The 5,031-nt window shown below is 39.1% G+C and overlaps 1 pseudogene; it reads left to right on the forward strand.

The window, feature by feature from the left end:
• The first annotated feature begins 1,279 nt into the window (after window positions 1-1,279).
• On the forward strand, window positions 1,280-3,814 carry LOC120362293 (ATP-dependent RNA helicase DDX18 pseudogene; annotated as a pseudogene).
• Window positions 3,815-5,031: the final 1,217 nt, after the last annotated feature.

Here is a 5,031-nt window from a genome sequence, read left to right on the forward strand (position 1 = left end):
ATAGGGAGAGATTTAGCAAATATCTTAAAACAGAGTTACTAATATATAGCTCTGGAAGACAGTCTGTGTCCTTGCCTCTTCCAGTTTCTAGAGGCTGCCTCCATTACTTGGTTCACGGCCTCCTTCCATTTTCAAAGCCAGCAATTTTGCCAGTCAAGTCTTCTTACGTATAATCAATCTGACACTGATTCTTCTGCTTCCCTCATTTGCATTTAAAGGGCCCTTGTGGTTACATTGGGCTGATCCAGATAATCCAGCATTATCTCTTTATTTTAAAGTCAGCTGATAGGCAACCTTAATTCCATCTGCAAACTTTAATCCCCCTTGCCATGTAACATAACATATTCACAGGTCCTGGGGATCGGGATGTGGTCATCTTGAGTGGGAAAGGAAAGGGTGGATAGAATTATTCTGCCTACTGCAGATGAGATGTCACTTCTGTGACTATGTGACAAAAGACTATGACTTCCATCTTGTTGCATTCTCTTTTACTGAACTCTCTCTTGTCCTCTTCCTTGCTTACTCTGATGAAGCATGCTTCTATGCTGTGAGATACTCTGTGGAGAAACCCATAGAGCAAGGATCCAAGCAAGTCTCTGGCCAACAGCCATAAGGAGGTGAAGCCTTAGTCCAACAATGTACCAGGGACTGACAACCACACAAGTGAGCTAGGAAGCAGATCCTTCCCAGGTGAGCCTTGAGATTTGTGCTGCCTTATGAGAAACCAAAGCCAGAGGACTGAATCTAAGCCAGCCTCAGACTCCCAATGTGCAGAAATTCTGAGATAATAAGTGTTATTGTTTTAAGCCACTAGGTTTTGTAATTTGATCAAAAAATTAACAAAAGATCCAAGAAGTTCAGTTAACCTCAAGCGAGAAAAATGCAGAGAAAACCAGCTCTAATCATGTCAAAATCAAACTGCTTAAAAACAAAGATAAATATAAAGATACCAAAATAAATACAAAAAAAAAAAACAGTGCTAATCATGTCAAAATCAAACTGCTTAAAAACAAAGATAAAGACAAAAATAACATATCACATATGAGGTGACAGCAATGATAACGTCTAACTTAAAATCAATGGAGGCCAGCAGCAATGGAAGAATATCTTTAAAATGCTCAAATAAAGCAATGATCAATTTAGAATTCCATGTCCAGTGAAAATTCTTCAAAAATTAGAATAAAATAAAGACATTTTCTGATAAACAAAAGCCAGAAAAAATCTTTTAGCAGTAGACCTCCATTATAGGAAGCTCTAGAAAAGTAACCAAACACGCCCGGAGTATTGAGCCGCCGCGCTGAGTGGCGCGGTGCTCTACGCGCTTCTTGGACAGCATGTCTCACCTGCCGATGAAGCTCCTGCGCAGGAAGATCGAGAAGCGGAACCTCAAATTGCGGCAGCGGAACCTGAAGTTGCAGCAGCGGAACCTAAAGTTGCAGGGGGCCTCAAATCTGACCCTGTCAGAAACTGAAAATGGAGATGTGTCTGAAGAAACAATGGGAGGTAGAAAGGTTAAAAAAATCAAAACATTCCATGAATGTGGGCTTATCAGGAGCTCAAAATGGAGATGTGTCTCAAGAAGCAGTGGAAAATACAAAAGTTAAAAAATCTCCCCAGAAATCTATCGAATTAACCAATGGAGAAGCAGCAATGCAGTCTCCCAATTCAGAATCAAAAAAGAAAAAGAAGAAGAAGAAGAGAAAAATGGTGAATGATGCTGGGCCTGATAGAAAAAAAGCAAAAACTGAAAACAAAGGAGAATCTGAAGAAGAAAGTGCCGAGAGTCCTAAAGAAACAGAAAATAATGTGGAGAAGCCAGATAATGATGAAGATGACAGTGAGGTGCCCAGCCTGCCCCTGGGACTGACAGGAGCTTTTGAGGATACTTCATTTGCTTCTCTATGTAATCTTGTCAATGAAAACACTCTGAAGGCAATAAAAGAAATGGGTTTTACAAACATGACTGAAATTCAGCATAAAAGTATCAGACCACGTCTGGAAGGCAGGGATCTTCTAGCAGCTGCAAAAACAGGCAGTGGTAAAACCCTGGCTTTTCTCATCCCTGCAGTTGAACTCATTGTTAAGTTAAAGTTCATGCCCAGGAATGGAACAGGAGTCCTTATTCTCTCACCTACTAGAGAACTAGCCATGCAAACTTTTGGTGTTCTTAAGGAGCTAATGACTCACCACGTGCATACCTATGGGTTGATAATGGGTGGCAGTAACAGATCTGCTGAAGCACAGAAACTTGCTAATGGGATCAACATCATTGTGGCCACACCAGGCCGTCTGCTGGACCATATGCAGAATACCCCAGGGTTTATGTATAAGAACCTGCAGTGTCTGGTTATTGATGAAGCTGATCGTATCTTGGATGTTGGGTTTGAAGAGGAATTAAAGCAAATTATTAAACTTTTGCTAACACATAGACAGACTATGCTCTTTTCTGCCACCCAAACTCGAAAAGTTGAAGACCTGGCAAGGATTTCTCTGAAAAAGGAGCCATTGTATGTTGGTGTTGATGATGATAAAGCTAATGCAACAGTGGATGGTCTTGAACAGGGATACGTTGTTTGTCCTTCTGAAAAGAGATTCCTTCTGCTTTTTACATTCCTTAAGAAGAACCGAAAGAAGAAACTTATGGTCTTCTTTTCATCTTGTATGTCCGTGAAATACCACTATGAGTTGCTGAATTACATTGATTTGCCCGTCTTGGCCATTCATGGAAAGCAAAAGCAAAATAAGCGTACAACCACATTCTTCCAGTTCTGCAATGCAGATTCAGGAACACTATTGTGTACAGATGTGGCAGCAAGAGGACTGGACATTCCTGAAGTCGACTGGATTGTTCAGTATGACCCCCCCGATGACCCTAAGGAATATATTCATCGTGTGGGTAGAACAGCCAGAGGCCTCAATGGGAGAGGGCATGCCTTGCTCATTTTGCGCCCAGAAGAATTGGGTTTTCTTCGCTATTTGAAACAATCCAAGGTTCCATTAAGTGAATTTGACTTTTCCTGGTCTAAAATTTCTGACATTCAGTCCCAGCTTGAGAAATTGATTGAAAAGAACTACTTTCTTCATAAGTCAGCCCAGGAAGCATATAAGTCATACATACACGCCTATGATTCCCATTCTCTGAAACAGATCTTTAATGTTAATAACTTAAATTTGCCTCAAGTTGCTCTGTCATTTGGTTTCAAGGTGCCTCCCTTTGTTGATCTGAACATCAACAGCAATGAAGGCAAGCAGAAAAAGCGAGGAGGCGGTGGTGGATTTGGCTACCAGAAAACCAAAAAAGTTGAAAAGTCCAAAATCTTTAAACATATTAGCAAGAAATCATCCGACAGCAGGCAGTTCTCTCACTGAAGACATGCGTTTCTTTCATCTTGAATAACTTTGTCCGAAAGTGAATTTTTTTTAACCCCTTGATTTAACAGAATTTTTGTAGCCTTTAGAGTTTGGACTTCCTAACAAGAGTATAAATTAACTTGGGTTGCAAGCACGGAGCACTGTTACTTCTATCAAGTCTCTCTTTTATTTTTGAGATACAAAACAGGCTTTGTTTTCTTGGTTGCCCAAGGGCAGAGCAAGGAATATCTGGTCTGTCTTATGATTATATAATATTTTAATTTTAAATATCCCTCCCTCAAACAGACAGATGTATGTCATTGTTTTAATATAATTCTTTTTGTACCTTTCCTTGTTTGGTGAAGAAGATTTCTGTGACATGGATTGCTGTTCTTACTGCTGTAAAGGTGACCTAGTATACTGGGTAGCTGGTGGTAATGCAGAGAAGAGTCTCAGGTAATTTTTTGTTTTTAATTATTTTTTGGACCTTGACAGTATCTCATGACTCCTTCTGAAAATGTTGCAGTATAAATGAGCAAAGAGCTTAGAAGCACCTTAGGATTAGGGTGGCATTGCTTTTATAGATTCTTGATTTTAAAGCAATGAGCTTTTCTCGAATGTTTCGGGTTTTTTTGAGCAAAAGCTATGGGTTGTAATTTCAATAAAGTATCACTAGCAGTTGTAACATTCAATGGGAAGGGGGTAGGAAGAGGGTGAAACCGAGATGTTTGAGCCTTGTTTACATCAATAGAGGTGTAATATACTGCATTTCTTCATTTGGTAGCAGCAAAGACTAAAAACACACAAAGAATGGTGATGCTCCTTATTCAGATTTGTTTGATTCAAGGTGGTTTGGATTTTGGTAAGCCTTTTTACTCTATGGAGTATTTAGAACACAAGGGCTACTTCCGTGGACTTACAGCCAAGCTATCAGACAGTGCCCAGCACATGCTAATGTTAGCTTCTTTCTGAGAAAAATTACCTCTTCCAGGCCATGAAACAAAAAATACATTTGCTATGAAGATTGAAAATGAACAAAGTTAGGGGAAAAAAAAAAAACAGCAAAGACAGTGATTTAGTCAGATGAATTTTTTGTTATAGGAGCACTTGATTTCTAGTGTGTTTTGTATAGTGTGTAACTACAAAATAGTATGTTATGTAGCAATTCAAAACCAAAGTTGCTAGCATCATTTGGCTGTTGTGCCAGTTAATCATAGGATCCCATTAAATGTAAGAAGTACTAACATCTAGTGTAGAGGAAACTGTTTGGTAAAGAACATTCCAGTAGGAAAAGAAAAGAACAGTCTTCTACTTCTGGGCTGGGCTGTCATCAGCCTGGTCGGACCTGTCCTGCACTTCCAACCTTGGCTGCTGGGCTCCTGGATTGGCTTCTTGGATTCCTATTTCCTGGTGTTTAATAACTCTCTCCAGGATCATGTTTTCCTTTTTTTTTCCCCTCCCCCCCAGAAATAATGTTTTTTAAAAGACAAAAACAAAGGGAAGAATATTTAATTACTGAATAGAAGTAAATACTATTGATATTTTGTACATAATCTAATTTTTATATGCATGTTCTTTTTAATTTTTTTATCAAAAATGAAGTCACCTACATACTGCTTATAACCAGCTTGTTTCATAACATGGTATTTTCCTGTGTCATTAAATGATTACCTCATGTTG

Source organism: Saimiri boliviensis, chromosome 15 (genome assembly GCF_048565385.1).
Source record: "Saimiri boliviensis isolate mSaiBol1 chromosome 15, mSaiBol1.pri, whole genome shotgun sequence".
Taxonomy (NCBI): Eukaryota; Metazoa; Chordata; class Mammalia; order Primates; family Cebidae; genus Saimiri; species Saimiri boliviensis.